At 41.7% G+C, this 21,716-nt stretch overlaps 1 long non-coding RNA gene across 1 annotated transcript; it reads left to right on the forward strand.

The window, feature by feature from the left end:
* Positions 1–8,147: 8,147 nt before the first annotated feature.
* LOC119882422 lies at positions 8,148–10,141 on the forward strand. Its single transcript, XR_005440510.1, has 2 exons — positions 8,148–8,457; positions 9,884–10,141. It is a non-coding gene; the product is annotated as an uncharacterized LOC119882422 (long non-coding RNA).
* Positions 10,142–21,716: the final 11,575 nt, after the last annotated feature.

Below are 21,716 nucleotides of genomic sequence, written 5' to 3' on the forward strand. Positions count from 1 at the left end.
TAATACATTTTCTGACTTTCTTTTGTATATGCCTTTATCTATGGCTTAGGGCTTTCACAGATAGTTCTGTATGTAGATGTTTTACCTCTGCAACAACAGATTTAAGTGTCAGAGTATCTCTACCCATTGGTCAGAAGTTCAAACGGGGCTGAGGTAATGTCCAAGAGCAGCTTGATGAGTGTGAGTGAGAAGTGAGGGTTGGCAGGAAAATCTTCCTGTAGACTAAAAACACTTGTAGAACACAATCTTCCTGCAGGACATCTGCAGGGAACATTCAGGTCTGGGCAGTACAAACCAGACTGAGCAAGTGAGAGCTGAGCTCTGATTTGCTGAGATCAACACGCCCTTCTCACCCCGCCCCTTTCCCCCAGCTCCCTTACCAGCAGTCCTGCTTTGGAAGTCATATGATACCATATGGCATGGAGGGTCCAAGAATTTTCTGTTTTCACCAACCCGCCCTCTTTCTGCCTCTCGTGTTCTACCTCCTACTCTGTCTCATTCATTTGCTCTCTTTGTTTGGATAAGGACTTGGGGACAAAGAACAAAAAGGAAAACAGGAAAAGATGCGATTGTTCTGAATGTCATGGCACTTTTTCTGGCTAAAATGTCAATGTTATCTGTTCTGAGAAAGTCCCACCTCTAAGGTTTAAAAGTAAAGATTAATGCTATGGATTGTGTGTCCGCTCTGAGCATGTATTTGTCATTTGTGATGAAACGTCCAAAAGTGACAACCTCCAGTATATTGCTCAAAAACTGCAGAAGTAACCATTATATCTCTGCAGAGTGCACATGCTCCAGCTTCTCATGAATAGTGCTTTGTGCTGTAGAACACACAGACATGCTTTCTGCACTACTTTAGTTTTGCTGATACATTTGGGGGCTACTAGAATGCAACTAAAATATTTGGGACATGCTGACATCATCACAATGGTTCATCCATTTTACACAAGACATCTCAAACCACCTCTATTAATGAAGATTATTCCTGTTTGGATTTTTGTATCAACCATTTTAGATACAACTATGACAATACAGAAAAGCCTACACAAAGCGTTATTTAAATCAAGATGCATTAGATACCTATGAGAACAGTGCACAATGACTGAAATCAGTTATCCCTGTAGCTGGCCAACTGCCATTTCCTGATATGGTACGTGATATGGCTTCTAGGTAAAACATAGCAGAAAGAGTGAGGTGAAACCAGCTGCACTCTCATAAGAATAACATTCCAGGTTTATTGAGTGCAGTCAAAGGCTGAGGGGTCTTCTGGATTCGCCTCAACTATTTATTGAATACTGTGAACTATGGACCGTATATTCACAGTTCGATTAACATGAGATGTCATGATTGCATGATTAAAATTAGAGGTCAATCAGATCTATAACCATGTTTACACAAGATTCGAAAGAGAGCTGGAGGTGTGACCACCTTGTTTACTGTTCCGCTCAGAAGGGTCACTGCTGCAGTGTTTGGCTGTCCTTCACATGGCCTTGATGAAAATATTGTCCCAACTCCATATAATTGGAAACACTGAAAAAGGTGCCATACATGTAATACCCATAGTCATAAGGGATAAAGTGACTTACCTAACAACCACTGCTGTGATAAAATAAGTGAAATCTAATTGATGATGATTTAAGAAGCTGGTTTAATCAATGTTAACTGACAAGGAAGTTATTCAGCAGCAAAGTAAAAATAATTCTATACTTCCCTCTTGCAAAAGTGGTGCCTGACCCTGAGGCAGAAATGTCAGCGCCCCCCATGGCAATGATGATGCAGAGATGGGGACTCCAGTTTGAGACTCGGACTCGAGTCCGAGTTCAGTCGCACACACTGTGACTTCAAGCTCGACTTGAGACTCGTCCGTGAAAGACTATAGACTCGACTCGGACTCGAGGTGCGGGACTCATGAACAATGTTTATTTTTAGGAAACGTCTGACGAGCTTTCTGTTATTCCCCTCCCTGCGTTACCTATAACCTGCCTACGTAACACATAGTATCAGCAGCGCGGTCTCATATGATAGAGGACAACAAAAACCGGCATCTGCTGTGCCATTCATCATAAACTTTGGCTTTAAAACTTTATACAAGGCCCAAACAAAGAAGCGCTGAGCGCAAAATAGGTTAGTAACTTGAGGTTAGTAACCATGTTTAGCTCAGCATTGGCCATCTAACGTTATAGCTTCTTGCTTTAGCTACGACCTACGGGAGGTTAGGTCCGACTGTCGTTCATTATGAAAAGATGAATGAGCGTTTATTTACTTGCCAAACTTGTGGTGGTCTATTAACGTAATCATTTACGTCCCGCTGGCTGCCATCACGTTAATTATTAACGTCGGCAGCAAACAGATTTATTGTTGATCATGCAACGTTATAGTTTCATTCAGTTACAGCGTTATACTGGTTTGAGAGTCTGGGGGGTGTGTTGACTTACAGTAGTTTATAAGCTGTCATTAGTTGTAGATGCAGGTTTATTGTTGATCATGTAATGTTAGTTTTATTTAGATAACGTTACACTGGAGGTGTGTTGACTTACAGTAGGCTAGTTAATAAGCTGTCATTGCTTGCATTGCACATTACATGGTTGTGCTCTGTAAGTGAAAAACAGGTTACAGTTACAGAATTCCTTATAGCTGTGCAGTGTTATAAGCAGCTTGGATTGAACGCAGCAAGTGATACAAAATTCATTATAACTATGAGTGACTTGAGACTTGACTTGGACTCTAGCTCCGAGACTTGAGACTTGACTTGCTCAGAGACTTGTGAGCATCTCTGTGAAGATATCATCTACACCCCATGGGAGAACTATGGATTCTCTAGGTGTGTTATTTACCTCGACATTAATTGAACATCTATTTTATTCTATTGCATTGCATAGGGTAAACCAGGGTCAGGTTTTATATTTGATTATATTCTGTCATCCTGCTCTTGGATCCCTAATAATTGAAATATTTTCTCATTCTTGCTTATTCCCTTCATAATCCCTCAGTACATCCACCTTTCTCATAAATATCACTAGCGTCTTAGTCCATCAATATTGAGGTTGGCCTGTCAGCTCATCCCATGATGGCAACTGCTGAGTCATTTTAATATAATTTCAGTAGTCAGCCTATTAAAGGATTCTGCTCTAAATGAAAACACAGCTGGAGGTCTTTATGCCAACATACACAATCAGCCATAACATTGTGATCACCTGCCTAATATTGTGCAATTTGCTGCTAAAACAGCCCTGATCCGCCGTGACATGGACTCCACTAGACCTCTGAAAGTGTGCTGAAGTATCTGGCACCAAGACGTTAACAGCAGATCCTTTTAGTCCTGTGAATTGCGAAGTGGGGCCTCCATGCCTGGGACTTGTTTGTCCAGCACATCCCACAGGTGCCCAAATGGATTGAGATCTGGGGAATTTGGACGCCAAGTCAACACCTTGAACTCGTTGTTGTGTTCCTTAAACCATTCCTAACCCATTTTTGTTTTGTGGCAGGATGCATTATCCTGCTGAAAGAGGGAATACTGTTTCCATTAAAGGGTGTCCATGGTCTGCAACAATGCTTAGGTGGCTTGTGTCAAAGTAAGTAATTCAGTGTTTTTCACTTCACCTGCCAGTGGTCATAAAGTTATGGCTCATTAGTGTGTACACTAAGACTAGCCATCATTTTCACAGTAAGCGAAGGGATTGCATTGTTATGGGGAGCACAGTAGGCATGTAAAATGAAAAAAAATCTCTCAATCTCTACTCCCTCACGCAGATTCACCGCTCTTCCTCCCCCAAAGAGATCACTTCATTCCCTGCCTCTTCTCTCCCTCTCAGTGCATAAACCCACATGGCAGCCTAATCCCCTTACTGTAGCCGATAATGCTTGTTGGCTCTGACTGTTAGCTCAAATAGTAGATTGGATGAAGCACAGGGCTGCCATGGCGGTTAGATAAACTACTCCTGCTCCCACTGACACAGTTCCCTACTGTCCCCCGACAAACGTGTTTCTGCCTAATCTGAAAAGCTGACAAGAAAATGCTGCTCCCAACTGTACTAGCCTTCAGATTTAACACCCACTAGCAGGTAGTCACTGCATTATCTTCTTCCTCTGCCCCAGTTTCTTACTGCCTTAATCCTCCTCTTTGGCTTGTCCTACACAACTAACTGCCGCCTAATCAAACATTTGGCTTGGCCCAGGAGGAACTATAAGCTGATGCAATAGGCACTTAATGCAGTTATATGTTATGAACTTGGGTCATTTATTCTGCAGTAGACAGTCCATTCAACCATAAGAAATGTGATAATAACCTACTACTGGCCAAACAAGGGTGGAAACTGTTACCTGTTGAAGATATTTTATTTAGCATTTAGCCATGTTTGAATATTCCATATGCCTAGCTTGATAACTACTAAATACTAGGGTAATGTTTCACATGTTTTTTTAGAATAATGTTTAAGGTGATTGAAAGATACACTGAAACTTTGAGGTGCAGTTTTCTTTCACACCCTTTTGCTTTCAGGCTATGGCCTAAGTTGCTATGCCTAGGTTGCTAGCAGGCTGTATCAGAGGCTGAGGCTATAATTTAGAATTGCATATCTGACTGAGGGACAATGGGGCCTTTATGGATTTTAACAAATTGTTGCCTGCACTCAGGCCTGATAAAATATAAGACTAGACACATGAATACAATGGGCCTTTGCAAGTGGACTGCAGCTCTGAAGGATGTGAAGGTCATCCTGTGACACAGCACACAAACTTGGAATGCATTTGTTGATGTTAACCAACTGTGTAATTCTTTTATCCATATACAATGTTTTGCTAATATCAAGATGATGTCTTATTGATCAGTGTCACATTTCAGTCCTATTACTTTAGAAGTGTTATAGGATAGAATACACTATTGTTTTAATATTGAATATGTGTGGAGATGGAAGTGGAGATGTGTCTGACCGTAAGACCCACAAGAGGAGGAGCGAAACAGGATACATCAACCAATGCAATGCAGAGTTTGGAGAGTCTGCTCCCGGGATCAGCTCGGATACACATGTATTTAATGTATTTGTTTATTTGCTTGAAATTATCACTAAAACTTGAGTTAATCTGAACTTTAATGGAATCTGTGTCTCATTGAATAGAATACCATTTATATTGAAAGGACAACAGTTCATCTAAGTCTAAGTTACAGTTACATCCAAGAGCATGAAGTTTGGGAGTGAGGGCCCGTTCCGAGGGTTTTTATTTCCCACATACCAAACTCTTCAATAAACACTTAATAAAGATTAAAAATGTTTCAAGAAATTAAGAGAACTGTAATTGTTGATCCACATTACACACGTAGGCAAGCAATATGGGCCAAATCAATAAAATATTAATACCATTTTACTATAACAGGCTGCAACTTAAAACAAGACCAAGAAGAGTCTACATGCTCGCCATGCTAGTGGCTCTGTGAGACAGTCGATGTGCCACTACGGTACAAGGGCACTGACCAATCTACTGCACATATGTGGAACGAGTCCGCCAAGCTAACTCCAAAAAGTAGTGTAAAAACAAGTAGGGGAGACCGGGTATGGTTGTAAGATGAGGAGAGTTGTAACAACACCATTCCACCAATTAGAGATATGATAGGAGTTATGTGATCATTTCAGTATTTACCTACTTCCTCCCTGATCAGGTAAGGTGGTTATCAAGGCTGGAAACAGGCACATTCAGAATATATAGAGAAAAAACAGATTTTGAGTTCAGAAAGTAAATTTTTTGACCAAGAGTATATTTTGTTTAGTATCTATACTATTGCAGATAAAATTGTTTGATTAATATTAGATTTACATGTAGTTTCTTAGGCAACATGTGATGCATTTTTTCCTTTCTAATTTCAAACCACTATGTTAATACTGCTAGTTAAACATTGACTAAAAGAGGTGGGGTGGGTTGTAACACTTCACAGCCATCCCCTATACATACAACTAGGTATCTAGGGACTTTCTTGATTTTAATATTTTATAGAGTGCCTTATACAGTCTCTGGACCCACCAAGCCTGCACTCCAGGGTTACCAGCATTCTTAATTTCAGCATTTGTCAGCACTGTGACCAGCACCTTCCATTCACATGTTATTCAAATGTTGGCATGTGTTCTCCACCAGTGGAGAGGGCAGAGAAGTGTACGGGCAGCTTGTGAGAAGTGCCAGTGCGCAAGAAAAAGTCCCGGTACGCCAAAGAGTAAAATAGTGCTGGCATTGCGTACCAGTGAGTACCAGCCCACTTCAAGCACTGACTGTGACTCTGATGAAAAATACACACACATTGACACACACAGACACACACCTCTTTTTTGTTAGACCTAAGGATGTACAGAGATGTTCTTTAATTAGGGCCATTGTAGTAGTATTTATTAAGTATATTGTTAAGTAAGTTTATTCTATAGGCCAGATACATTTAGATACACATACAGGTGCGAGAGTCAGACATAGTCTATTACAGTGAGAGAAACATTGTTCTTTTATATCACTACCTGTTTTTAGCGTGGCATCTATTTTTGCTTATTGTTACAACTTACCCCAGCATGTGTTACAATCTACCCCGGTATTGGTGTAGGTTGTAACAAGGGAACACAATGTATTTGACATCAACTCACAAGGTCTGTGATATTCTTGTAGCGGATTAAATTGGTGCCATTTGTAATGAACAAATGTGGGTACTTTGTATAAAAGTTTGAGAACTCCAGCTAAAAAAAAAAAATCTGGGAGTTATAGTTCACAACACAAGACTCTGGTAAGACCAGATAAGGCAGACTTAACTTAACTCAACTCGTTTAAATTAGTGACGCTTGGTGATCAAATGCATTGGCTGTACGTACCAGATGTAGAAAAGATATCCACCATATTATCAGCCCCAAGAATGTGTCATTGTTTATTTTACTGCAGTTTACATTCCTCCAGATGCAAATTTAAAAAAATGCACCACAATTGTGTGAGGTCATCAGCAATGTTTTTATTGTAGCTGGTAATTTTAATCAAATAGAACTCAGAACTGTTTACCTAAATTCCACCAGCATGTCCACACCCCCACCAGGGGAACAAATACACTAGACCATGTTTAAGGAAATGTTTGTGGCTCCTACAAAGCCCTCTCCTGTTCCCATTTTTGTCTATCACACCATATTTCCCTGCTTCTCCTGTCTATTTACACCCAGCTGTTAAAAAGGGTAAAAACAGGTAGTGTGGACAGGTGAGGCCACAGCAGCTCTACAGGACTGAGACCCCGGAGAACAACATCAATCTTGAGGAATATACAGCATGAGTGACATCATACATCAGCATCTGTGTTGATGATGTGGTAATCACCACCAGAAAGCCTGGATAAATGGAGAGGTAAGGGCTCTTTCCAGAGCCAAAAAAGCTGTTTTTCAGTCCAGTGATAAGGAAGCATACTCCATTGCCAGAGTGAGACTGAAAGCTGGCATCAAGGAGGCGAAGCAGAGACCTCAATACCAACAACACCAAAGATATGTGGCATGCCATCAAAAACATCATAGGCTACAAAAGCAGGAGCGCCCACGTCATGTGTGAGGCCACATTACCAGACGAGCTAAATACCTTTTATACTCACTTAGATCTCAACAAAAAGTCAGCTGTCAAAACTACTCTGATTTCAGAGGACCAGCAATTGTCAGTATCCACAGCAGATGTGAGAGGATTCCTGATGGGAATATGGGTAAAGCTGCAAGGCCTGACAACATCCCTTGTCATATTCTAAAAACATGTGCCAATCAGCTACTTGATGTTATCAATGACATTTTAACATATCACTTCCACAGGAGAGAGTTCCGACCTACTTCAAGACAGCCACCATCGATCCTGAACCTAAAAGGTCTGCAGTGTCTAGTCTGAATGAATGCCATCCTTTGGTACTCACAACCATTCTGATGAAGTGCTTTGGGAAACTGGTTCTTCAGCCCATAAAAACAACATCCCCAGCTATCCTGGACAGTTTGTTTTTGAACCAAAACATCCAAAGAGGATGCCATCTCCACTACCCTACACTCCTCGTACCTTGTAACTGTTTGCTTTTTTCTTGTCTTGAGGAAATTGTAATCTGTGTCTGCTTCCACTGAGAAACCTTTCCATCTGCTGCACCATTAATTGGACACACCTGAAGTCAATTTGAGTTACAAGCGTGCAGAGCCCTGTTCAACAGCAGTCTGAGACTACACCCATTTTGATTTAGTCTGGATTATCCTGGCAGCTTAACTGTATGTCTTGGCTGATATTGCACTCTTTCAGAAGTTGGTGTATATGTGACATAGCTATCTCCCACTGCTTTTTTATAAACCAGACCCGAAAGAATCTTGCCAAGGGGGCTTGCACAGATAGACGGCAGCAGAAGCAGGGCTTGTGGGGCCCAGTGGAGGACCAGGCAGAGGTCAGAGTGAGGGGTCAGACGATCTAAGCCTATGCTGTGTTGGAGATGCCCTTGGGGTAGGTGCTCAGACAAATCCCATCCGTGAGAACAGTCACACTGCATGGCTCCCCTGGGACACAGACAGACATACATATCCGTGTATAAAGTCTGCCTAGCCAACCATCCCTAACTATGTCTGTCATTTTACACACACAAAAATGGAAATTATACACACACACAATGCAATACATGTAAAAAACAAAACAAAAAACAAATTAAAACATAGCAAAATGCAATCTTAGTAGATGCAGATAAGCTGTATGCTCCACATATGTGGATATGCTCAATAGCGGATTGGCCTATCGGGAGAGTCGGGACATGTCCCAGTGGCCTGAAGGCCGTTTTGGCCTGCCGTTAACTGTCAGTTTGACCAGCGGCAGCGATAATATGGCAATCTTTGTATATAATCTAACAAGCAGGACATTTTGTGTGTGTGTATAAAGCCTTTTCAGACAGGGAGAGACCCTCTTCCTGTGTCCTATTTTGGATCCGCCAGGCCTCTGTGTGCTACTGAATCTCTGAAACAGTATTTTCTTTATTGACAAGGCCTATAGAAAACATTAAATATAGGCTATCTTGTTGAAAATATTGAAAGATAGCCTTGATGTGTTTATTTTTGTGCTGTTTGCTTTATAGACACTGGTGACTGAACATTGTAATCAATAGTGTTTTTTTGCATTATAGGCCTAGTTACTTTCATTGTTGTAGGTTATGTTCAAGTTCAGTGAACATGGGGGTTATGTGGTGTTTTTTAATTCAACATTTGAGCAAACTCTATCTCTCTGTCTATCTCATTCTATTCTTTAAATGTGTAGCCTATGCTTATTTTTTGTGTCTAGCCTTGTACATTTGTTTGCGCTATGATTAGTGTAGCCAGCCTAGACTATTTCTCTGGAGTTTTTGAGGGTGCACCCAAAGCCATAGTATACATTGAAAACTCAGTGTTCACATAGGCTACTTTAATGATCAGTCCCAAATGTCTGTAGATGAAGATAGTGAAAAAGACTACCTGGTTTGGTACCTGTTACATCAACAAATTGGGTTAGTCCACAAAAATTTGCGGTTTGGTGCTTTGTGTGAACCGGGTGGCCTGGGATGGACTCAAATTCCTTGCCTGAATTTCTGTGCCAGTCCACCCCTAGATATGGTAAGAGACAGTCTATTGATTTGACTATAACAGAAACAGCCCAGGAGAGATGGTAACAACCATCAAAAATCACTAAATTATTCTGAGGTATGCTGGGTGTGAGATACATCACCATGGCAACTACAGATGTGACCTTAGAGTAGAGGACATGTCGAAGACATTGCTGTATTTTCGGAACACGAGAGACGCAACCCTGCTCTTTTACCTTGGAAATGAGAGGAACACACAGTACACATTAAAATAATTGTTGCAGGTTTTTGATGATTTTTTCCTGTGCTTTGTTTGTCTCTCAACAGGGGGATATGATTACAACATTGTTTGGCTATGAAGAGCCATGAGCGTCAGCCATAATTACATGTTTTTCCTCTGCAGCCAGAAGGACACGGTGTTCCTTTGGCACAAAAGTCAGAGCAAAGGAAAACACACTGATGCCACTGATGTCTCAAACTGAAACAAAAAAACCTCTCAAAATAAAAGGATGTATGGAAAAGACAAATGAACATCGTGAACACATAATAAACACAATAAAAGTAACATATGTAGATACATCATCAGATACAATGTCATATTTTGCACTACATTTTGTTCAAATTATTTTGGCCAGGACAATCCTATGAAGATGGGATTTTTTTTACAACAGTAACACACACTTGAGTTTGGCTCTGCTCCAGAATAGGCATGTTGTTGATAAAATGTCATAAAATGGTGAAATATTACAGTTTATCACAGTCCATGGCAATGTCTTCAAAGGTCTATTTTGTCCAACTAACAGTCCAAAACCCAAAGATATTCAGTTACGACAAGAAATAGCATTGCATTCTGACATGTAATTGATTATTCAACATTTTATCATAAATTTTTTGTCCATCAACTAATCGATTAATAGATAGATTTCGCAGAAGGACACTGTGTTCCTTCGTCATAAAAGTCAGCGCAAAGAAAAACACAGTTGTACTGTCTATTGCCACTGATGTCTCAAATTGAAACCAAATTTACCCAAAATAAAAGGATTTAAGGGAAAAGAATTGCCACTGATGTCTCAACGGAAATGAACACCGGTGGAATAATGGAAAGACTCATTTATAATTACCACACACAGAAAAACAGAGGCATACACATGGACACATGCTCTGACAAAAAGTCTACAGCGGTTACCCTTACATGTGTCTGTCATTCTCCAAACATACTGTAGTGGTCCACCGATTTGGGTTTTTCAATTGCCAATGCAAATGCTGACATATAAAGCCGATATCAAAAAGAATAGTATAATTCCACTATTCCGTCCAGATTACAATCTAATGTACATGGTTATCTTAGCCAGTAGTGTTGTTTTAGATGGATTTTTAAAATTAATTATTGAAATAGTTAAATGCATTGGGTTATGCTGTGGATTTCAAAATGTAACGGCTGTTTAAGGGGGTACATTTTGTCAGAAGTGACGTCATTCAACTGCATTATTTTCCACAGTATAACAGTATATCTTTAACGCTAGCCAGTAATGGTTTTAGATTCGATTTGCTTGTCTTTTAGGATGGGAGAAAAATGTTAACATTTAGAAAAAATTATGTGACTGAGGAAAATTACTGCTCCAAACATTGACAAGGTTGCCTGCAGATGTCTTCTGCAGACATTTTTTGTATATCAGCCTTGCAGATTAATGCTCTATCAACTCGTCAATTAATGAACTAATCAACTCTTATGCTGAGCAGTAGTTTTTGCAGAAAGGTCACATATCTCCATCACTGGATTAAATAACTACAGGCCTGTCGCCCTGACATCTGTAGTCATGAAGTCCTTTGAAAGACTGTTGTTGGCCCATCTGAAGGACATTAAATGCCCCTTGCTGGACCCCCGCAGTTTGCCAACAGGGCAAACAGGTCTGTGGATCAAAAACTTTCTGACAGACAGGAGTCAGCAGGTGAAGCTGGGGAACATCACATCCAGCACCAGGACTATTAGCACTGGCGCCCCCCCATGGGTGTGTGCTCTCCCCACTGCTCTTCTCCCTCTACACCAATGACTGCACCTCAAGAGACCCATCTGTCAAACTCCTGAAGTTTGCTGACGACACAACGGTCATTGGACGGTGACAAGTGGGCCTACAGACGGGAGGTTGATCAGCTGGCTCTCTGGTGTGGCCAAAACAACCTTGAGCTCAACACGCTCAAAACTGTGGAGATGATCATGGACTTCAGGAGGAGCCCCCCCACTCTGCCCCCCTTCATCATACTCATCGTCCCTGTGTCTGCTGTGGAATCCTTCAGGTTTCTGGGATCCATTATATCCCAGGACCTAAAGTGGGAGCACAACACTGACACCATTATCAAGAAGGCCCAGCAGAGGATGTACTTCCTGCGCCAGCTCAGGAAGCTCAACCTGCCTAAGGAGCTGCTGATTCACTTTTACACAGCCATCATCCAGTCTGTTCTCTGCACATCCATCACTGTCTAGTTTGGATCTGCCACCAAAAAGGACAGGAGCAGACTACAACGGACAGTCAGGACTGCAGAAAAAATCATCGGTGCCAACCTGCCCTCCATTCAAGACTTATACATTTCCAGAGGGCAAACGGGCAGTAAACATCACTGCAGATCCATCTCACCCCGGACACAACCTGTTTCAGCTTCTCCCCTCTGGTAGGCGCTACAGAGCACTGTATGCTAAAACCAACAGACTCAGGAACAGGTTCTTCCCACAAGCCATCACTCTGATGAACAGCTGATTTCTGACCCCCAGTGTCAGGAACAATTCCTGTGCAATAACCCTGTAACTCTGCCTCTAATCAGCCACCTGTTTACTGGTTATCACTTATTATTTATTCATCATTTATTCTATTTCAGAGCTGTTCTTACTGTTCATATTGTCATTTTGTATATTGTATATACTGTATACCAAATCCACCTACCTCAAGTACATAACACCTGCACATTATTCTTATTTATTCCAGCATCATTTACACTATGCTCCATCACACTGTGTGCGTGTGAATATATATGCATGTTTGTGTATGTGTACCTGTATATTTCATCCACCTCCGACATGTACGTAATAATGATAATAATTTTACTCCTGCATCCTTTGCACTCTGCTCATTGCACTATTGTCTCAATCTGTCTATATTGTTTTTGTTTATAGTGTGTATATATGTGTTCTCTATACTGTAGCCTGTGTGTGATTTTATTATTGTATTAATATCAATTAATTAATATGTATTGTATTATTATTGTATTATTGTATAAGTAAGCAGTTTGTGAGCAATGTACAATCCTGAGTCAAATTTTTCACACATACCTGGCAAATAAAGCTGATTCTGATTCTGATATGATTAGAAGGTGTGGGGAACATGAAACTTTAAAACAACCTCTACTTCTACTTCTACCTCAAAGCAACCTGGGTCCTTCCTTGTGTTATACTAATGTCTGACTGGAAAGTCAAAAAAAGGCATATTTATCCAGTATTACCAGCAGAACCCAGTGTTCCTTGGCACAAACCCCAGTTGTCAGGGCACACAAAAATAAAAGGAAATGTAACACAAATGTTTTACATACTGTAACTAGTTTCTCAATGTGAAATCTAAATGATGACATGATTTCATGGATGAGGGGCAGAAATACAAAATTATGGAAAGTCTGTCAAAAACAGCTAATAAGAAAAGTATAATATGAAATAATAAAGGTATAATGCTTGCAGCATTCACACCCAAAAAGCAAGTCAAAGGACAAAAACAACACCATTAGGTCACAGAGAGAAACAAAGCAGAACGATGAACAGAGAGATCAGGAGTAGCCATCCTATAGAAATATCGCAATGCTGTTTCAACAGAGGATGCAATGTGACCTAGTGAATAACAACTCTGAGTAAATCATTGGGTGTGAATGCTGCAAGCATTTACATCCTATGTTATTGCTAACCTTTAATATTATTCTTCCGTCACATTTTTTTGTCTGCTAGCTAGTCCCACAGCTTTTGACGTAGAAACTCCGTTCAAACTCCAAGTTGTCCGGCTCAACGAGGAATGGGGTGCCATTACTTTTGTCATTGATACCTTAAATACTTTTCAAAATATTCAAGGTTTTCCAGGAAATTTTTCCCATTCTAAGTGAATGGAGAGACTGTCAAAATCCTCCTCATACCTACTTCACTTTGAAAGCTCACCAGTTCAGCATACTTTCAGTTACAGACTTGATTTAAACTGTAAAACTGGTCACAAGAAGTTAATTTATTAATGATGTCTTCAGCTTTTTGATATATTTTATGGTTTGTTCACGGTCGCTGTCGAAGTTTTATGCTTTTTTGAGCTCTTTTCTGAGTTTATAATGGGTGTGTATTGCATGAGTTAGAGTGGGTGACATCATCACTACAGTGTAACATGCTCGAAAAATGACCACAATTTTAACTCTTCATGCATAATTTTATACCAGAAAGGTAGTCAATTTTGTTGTGGTTCCTCACATGGGCTTTTTAAATCCCTCGGACTTATAGATTTGGCTCAGCGCCCTTCCAAAGGACAAGAGTGACAGAAAATTCTCCATTAGCTGCCATTGGAAGTTCTCCTCAAAGTTTTTTGACCAGAGCAGAACGTACTAGTTTTTCAACTCGTCAAAGTGGTCACTTTTTTCAACTTTATCCAAACAAAAAATACATAATATTGTTCACAAATGCCTTCTGCCACCCCCGGTCAAGTCATTTTGTCGATACGACCTATAGTTTAGTCTCTGGAGAGGTTTGTTTGAGGCAAAGATTTAGATAATTTCAGAGGGATATTCCTATGTGTTGTAGAGCTGGTTACCTTGGTGACGTTAATTAGCTGATCAAAGATCAAAGGACTGGGTCCTCTGTTCTGATTGGTGGACTGAAGTTAAGCTATTTTCTGAACACCTGTCTGTGTCCTCTTCACTGAACACATACACACACACACATTAATACACTGAGACACAGCGCACACACATACACACACACACACAGAGCCCTCAAAACATGGAGCTTTAAACTTTGCTGCATTGGAGAACACATGTATGCATAACTGTGTGTTATGCACAAGAGACAGGAGCATCTACTGCTTGTTTAAGACATAGGCTGAAATGAGAGCTTGCATAAGTTTAGCAATCCAGTTTAGCATTAGCCTTCAACAGCCAGCAGTCACACCACAATTTCTCCAGAAATTGCACTGTCTAGTTTAAAGTAAAGTTGCCAGAGCAAGTGATTGATTTCATTAAAAAGAGTGTTTGAGTGTGTGTGTGTGTGTGTGTGTGTGTGTGTGTGTGTGTGTGTGTGTGTGTGTGTGTGTGTGTGTGTGTGTGTGAGTGAGTGAGATGACCCAACACCTCAAAACTCAACTTTAAAGAGTTATGCAACTTCTGTCCCTGTCAACATCCATAAGTCAAACAACAACAGGTTTGACATAATGAACTGACTCTTAACTTAAGCTAATGTGGATAAGCAAACCATTATAATAAGCATAATTTACTTTGGTTTGTAGTGTTTGCCACCCTGAAACTGTGCTTTGATGATGAACATTATCAAAGGAATTACACATGTGTTTTAGAGTGGATTTTCACACAAAAAATAACACTGATACTATCTTTTAGCTGGTTATAGCCCACATTCTATAACCCATCACATTTGTTCTACCTGCACATTAATTCCAAGATAACAGGAGACAGCGGAAAGACAAAATATTTCAGGAGAACAAAGCTTTTCATTCATTGCCCAAGACATAAATCAATGTCTGCTTGACATCCACATGTGCACGCACAGGTGTTTAATGAAAAAGCATTCCTGCTGCGTTTGCTTTGATTTTTTGATATGGATGCTATTTCCTTAATAAAGACAAGAATGCCCACTCATCATTCAGAATCAATCAATCTCAACACACACACACAAGCCTAAAAAATATTCTTGAGTAAGACCTGGAGAAAACAATTTCTGCTCTCAGCTTCAAGGAAAACTGTCAAATTCTAGTTAGTTTGGTGCATATTCACAGTGTATCTTTGTACTGTATGCACTTCTCCGATTTGCTTTCCCTCACTCAACATCTCCAATGATTCTATTGAACTGGCTTGATGGTAACTCATAAGCACTGTCAATTATTCTACAGAAGCACACACTCTTATCATTGATCATTTTCGGCTCATACATGAGGATGTATTGTGCTTTAGATCTATAGCGTGAAAGATGTTGGTTTTGAATGCTGTAATGTGCTTGCTGAAATTGAAAGGCACAGACACAAATGTAAATTATGTGTCCTGCATTTCTTTGTTTTGTTGTTTATTCTTTTGTCTTTTTTGTGATCAAGTGTTTATTGAACTTTATTGAAGAAAAAATTGTACATCACCAAACACTAAGAGAGCTCCACTCAGGGAACCAAGAAGAAACAGAAAAAAAAATGAATAGACACCCAAGACCTGCATGATTTGTTCTTCAATATGTGATGTCCATGCCTAGGTCAAAAGACGGCCAAATAAATAAAGACAATGATGTAGTTGCACAAATGAACAGAATACCCTAAACAGAACCAATTTCAATAGTTAATCCATAGTAGAAATGAACCACTATGAGATCCCAATCACACATAGTACCAAATATGAGGTGTTATGTAAGCAGATATGAGGACAAAACCAAGGCTAAAGGTAAGGTTTAAATTTTCACCTGGATTATCTCAAGAGCTGTAGACCATTGGTTCTCAACCTTTTCTGGGCCAGCGCCCCCCTATCCATTATCCATTGTTATATTGTTGATTTTTTTTATTATTATTATTATTGTTGTTGTTACTATTGTTACTAAAAACTGGAAAATGGACACATAATTGAATGCCAAACAAAATATTAATTACTTTCCCAGGTAACAAAGAAGCCATGTGAAAAGTTATTATATTTAACTAATAAGTGAATGTTCCTCCCAGAAACTGTGTGTGAAGCCAGATACTGTTTTCTTGGATAGGGCACTTAATAAGTGGGGGGTCTGGAGGTCCTCCCCCAGAAGATTTTGAGCATTAAAATCTGGTGAAAATTTCTGCTCCAGTTTCTGCCTTTTCTACACCAATTTATAGTGGAAATGTCTTATTATATAAAGGTAAAAACAAAATTCAGGTGGCAGGTGACAATTCAAAATATATAAATATAATAGAATATAATGTGGTGAGACTCTCTCATTCTTTATTGCTTTTAATTATTTATCTCCTGTCGATCAGTGTTTCCCAGAAGAACTTAATAACTACAATATATAACTTAAATAAGTATAACTATTAGCTAGGCTCTTTGCATGCTTGCTAATAACCTTTTTTTAAGCTGGGTCTTTGGGACATTGACAGTGTTGTGTTGGACTGATTTGTGCAGCGGTGTTAATGAGGGAGAAGGAGAGAGAGGGACGAGAGAGGGGATATGCTATACAATATGCTATGGCTCTCTGCAATCAAAAACAATTTTAAATTGGCCTAGTAAAAAAAAATCGAACCCTACTTTTCCACGAGTTTACACAGTAAACGCCATGTGGGCATCTCCACAAGTAGTAGGTTTTAATGTTGCAGACCACAGTTTGTTTGCAAGTGGTTTTAAAGTTTAAACTCATATGGTTGTGAATCTTTGATGTAAACTCACCTTAGAATTTCCAACTAAAAAACGCCCCTCAAAAGCAGCTCAGCGCCCCCCTTTCCAAATTGCTTCCAGCGCCCCACATCATCTTCGGAACGCCCCGTTGAGAAACACTTCTTTAGACCAATTAATCACAATCATTTCTTTGTTTTTAAAGCAATCATAACGAATCCTTGCTGAGTGGAATTTGGGATATGTTACCACCTCCAATTTTTTTTAAAGGACCAATATCATCTAATAAAAATGACTAATGTCTCGGATCTGGGTATCTTCTAACATTTATCAAAATCTTCAGGTCATAATGTGATATTTGGACAGATTGTGGTGCTAGAGGGACTGTTGTATTCAATTCAAAAAATGTCCTTTATTAGTCTTTTCAATGATCCATGATTACTTGAGCGAGAGCCCAGCAAGTGGCTTCGGTAGTTCCCTAACCTAACCATAGAGGGCACTACTGGAACCACTATTCTCATGGGAACAGACTTTAACACAACACTGGCGCTGCACCCCAGCAACATCACGATGGGAGGCTCCACTACCTGACAGTTGTGGGGTGCCTGTGTCACAACTACCCTCCAATTTTAACCGCACCTTAGTTACCACACATCTTATCTTTACTCCACCATACAACACTTCACAATCCATGACATGCATCCAACACAAAACAATACATTTACAGAGGCAGGCAGAGGGGTTGAAGGAGTGGGGGAGATTCTCATTGGCCTCGTGTCCTGCCCCTGGAGCCCTGGGCGTCGGGGGTGCTGTGGGGTTGGTGACGGCCTTACCTGATCTGGGGTGGGCTGGGGGGGTCGGGGCTCCCCTGGCGTGAGGGCCCGCTCTTGACCTAGGGATCTGGGGACTCGGGCTTGTGGCTTTTGCTCATTTCTGCTTGGGTGGTGTGTCCCTGGGCCTGGGGGCCCGTTGTCTCCTCTCCTCGCCTGGGCCCTCTTCGGCAGGGGTGGGGCTCCCGCTGCTTCCCCCTGCCAGCTCTCTGACAGTGGGGGCATTCTCTGGGGCGCATGGCTGGTGTTGTCGGGGTAGGTTTTGGTGCTCCTCCTTGGGGGTGCTTGACTGGGGGGGCTGGGCCCCCGTCCAGGGATGAGATCGGCCTCGGGGGCTGCTGGCACTGCCTGCACTCTGGGGAGGGATGCCTCTGGCTGGGCTGGGGGACCGTTGGCCTGGTTCTCCCGCGTTATCACTCCCTGGCGGCGGGGAGCTTCCCGGCTCAGCTTTCTGCTATTCTTCCTTGGGGCGGGGTACAGCTTCCCCCGGGACATGCGGTCCTTTGCGCTTTGGGGGGTCGCGGGGTGCCCTGGCGTCTGGGGGTGGGGGTCTCTGCGCGTGTTGATCCGGTTGTGGTTTGGAGGGCTGCGGTGGGATTGTAGGGCAATTGTTGATGCATCTTGATGCATTGTGCTTTTTCCCTGGGCAGGGTCTCTGAATGGCTGCTGGGCGTTTAGTTTGTGCATTGGAGTCCGGCGGATGCATTTCCTCGTTGGCTTGGAGGGACCAGTTTGCGTCCCTGTTTTGCTTCGTTGGCCTCGGATCCATGCTTCCCCATTTCTCTGTCGGCCAGTTGTTGGACCCCTCTGGATACTGAGGTATATAGTTAGTTTTCGGGATGTGCAGTGTGGGTGCAGGGCAGGGCTGTGCTCTGGTTTGTTCTGGGCTTGTGCCTGGAGTTCTCGGCCCTTGACGAGTGGGTGGGTTGGTGGTGGCATGCAGCTGAGCTGGTTGATTTTGCCTCGGTGCTGGTTTGGCTGGTGTTGCACGGCGGCCGGGGGGCGTACTGGGCATGGGGGATGTCGGCTGGTTCCGGCGGCCTTAGTTTTTTCCGGCAGTTGGGGGGACGGCGGACTTTTATTGGCGGGTGCACGGTGACCTGTGCGGTGCATTTGCTGCCAGGCTGGGACTTGCTGCTGGTGTTTCTCTCCGCTGGCTTTCGCTGTCGTGTTATTCCGCTTGCTCTCTCTCGTTTGCCCGACCTCGCACGCAGGATTTGCAGTGGGCTGCTTGGCATTGGGTATCGCCGTGCTCGCGCAGTGTGCATGTTGGGCTCGTCACTTGTGCATTGGTGTTGATGATTGCATGGCATTTGGGCGTTTTGGTTGTTCGCTGCGCAGCGGTGTGGTGCTGGGTGGGGGGGGAGCACTGGTCTATGTTGTGTGCACGCTGCGGTCGGTCCGGGTGCTGCTCTTCCGCGGGTTACGCTTCTTGCGTTCCGTTGGCATTGCGTTGTCAACTGGCATTTGGGTCGGGGTCTTCCGCGTTTGCATCGCGGTGCATCTGGGAGTCTTTGTTTTTGTGATTGATTTTTTTTTTTTTTTTCTCCCACCTCTATTGGCTACTGGGGTTTTTGCCTGCCTGTTGCTGGGGTAAGTGTGGCACAGTCGTGGCGTCCCACTCTCACTAACAACTACATTCTTTAACAGGCTTATGCACACACACATGTACACACACACCTACAGACACATTCACCCACACGCACACAGACACACACAGTCTCACACATAGACACAAACAAATTTAGGTTGTCCCTGGTAGAATTATTCCTGATGCTTCTCTTTCAGTTACTTATTTAAATTAATTGTTATTATTCCAGCTCTGGTGGCTGTGCTGTGTTGCTTATTTAGTGTGCTGGACTGTTTTGCTGTTCAGCTGGTTGTCTTTTACTATTATTATTATTATTTTTATTGTTTGTTGTTGTTTTTGTTTGTTTGTTGTTGTTTTTCTCCTCCCCAAGCCCCCCTCTCTGTTCTATTGCAGGTTTCGTTGCTTTCTGCAATTGGTGTTTCCCACTGCTTTTCCCTGTTGTCCCCACCTTCCATCGCCCTTCTCTTACAGGTCTTGTCCTTTCTCTGTGCTGTCTGTTTGTGCCCCCCCATCCCAGTGTCTGCCCCCCTGTCCGGCCCGGTGACAATACATAATTAAATAAGTAATAAAACAGACAAAGGAGTATATTAATACTCTCTTGTTAAAGTAAAATCTGTCTGGCACAATATGGTATCCAGGTCATCATACTCTATACCAGGCTGCTGGGCAGGGCAGGACAGGTTTAAAAAAAAATAATAATAATTAAATTTGAAACAGTCAGGTTATGAGTAAAAAGTGACTAGTCATAAGAAGACATTTTGAAACTTATAGAAGAGAAAGTAAAACGTTTGTAGGAAAATTAGTGAAGGATAATGGAGTTGTGCAAAACCTGTACACGCACTGAACCAACAGTCACTATGTGCACACCCAGGCACAGGAAGCCCAACCTATTCATAGTAAGAGTAAGAGCTTGCAAGGATTGCATCATTGTGGCTAGAGTGCAAAAGTTTTACTTCCATTTGATGACATGCTTGACAGAGAAAGCAGGATGCCGAAAATATCACATGCTGTAGAGTTATATGGTTCAGAGCAGGTGCAGACTGTGTTTCCATTATGTAAGTGCACATGCTTTTGAATGCAAATGCTAACATCTCACATGCTGGGGGGTGTTTTCAAAGTTTTTTTGTGTGTGTGTGTGTGCGTGCGTGTGTGTGTGTGTGTGTATGCCCATACAGTCCAGCAAAAAATGGAGACAGAGAGGGGGAGAAATTGCAGACAAACAAAAACATGAAGCCCAACTCCACAAAGAGTCCCATTCCCATAGAGAAGCTGGCACATGAGTCTTTTCATGTTACGTTCTGACCTCTGGTGGTTGCACATGACACTAAAGGAAGAATTAGACCTAAACTGCTATGAAGGACTTAAGCCACAAGGTGGAGGGAGATGAAAGCAACAAACTATGGCTATCTGAACCTCTGCTGCCACATGAGCAAAGGTGGATCTAATAAGAGATGCAAATCTTTTAACAAATTATGATGGGCTTTATATGGTTAATGCTCCTGAAAAGGTACTAAAGCAGCCTGGTGTATATATTCAGCCAATACTACAGATGCACGATTACAAGAAAGACACACCGCTCTGTTTCAGTCTTCGCAGCAAATTTAAAAGCGAGGGCTCCTCATCTTACATCTGCCTTGTTATTACTGGAGAGTCTGACCACTGGCAGAACAGGAGTCAGGGTTTCATACCATGCTGACCTTGCTGTTTAGCAAGCAGAAAAGGCACTCATATTCTAAGAAGTCAGGGGCATAGCTAATCATGAGGATGTTTATTCAGCACTTTAGATTGCACATAATGACAGATAACCAGCTATGATTAGAGGTGGCTTTCAAACTTCTGTATTTTATTGGGTACAAAAATGTGTCCATGACAGTGACTCTAAAACTGTCATGTACTGACAGCTGACCTTTTTGTTGTTACAAAAAACCCCAATTACCATTTGAGACGTTTGGACCCTTTTGTTACCTGAAAAAAAAATGCAGGTAAATATATTTATAATTCTAGAAGAAAGGTATTAGGTATTATAAGTATTGATACCAAAACACCAGACCTAGCACTTAAAAGCACTACACATGACATATTTTCCAAAAAATTTAACTTTACTGCACAGAGGGCCACATTGTTTAGGAACATCAGGCATTGAACAGAAGCATGTTAGTCTCACAGG

Source organism: Micropterus salmoides, unplaced genomic scaffold (assembly GCF_014851395.1).
Source record: "Micropterus salmoides isolate LMB-PRFRI ecotype aquatic unplaced genomic scaffold, ASM1485139v1 Ms_hic_scaffold_3, whole genome shotgun sequence".
Classification (NCBI taxonomy): domain Eukaryota; kingdom Metazoa; phylum Chordata; class Actinopteri; order Centrarchiformes; family Centrarchidae; genus Micropterus; species Micropterus salmoides.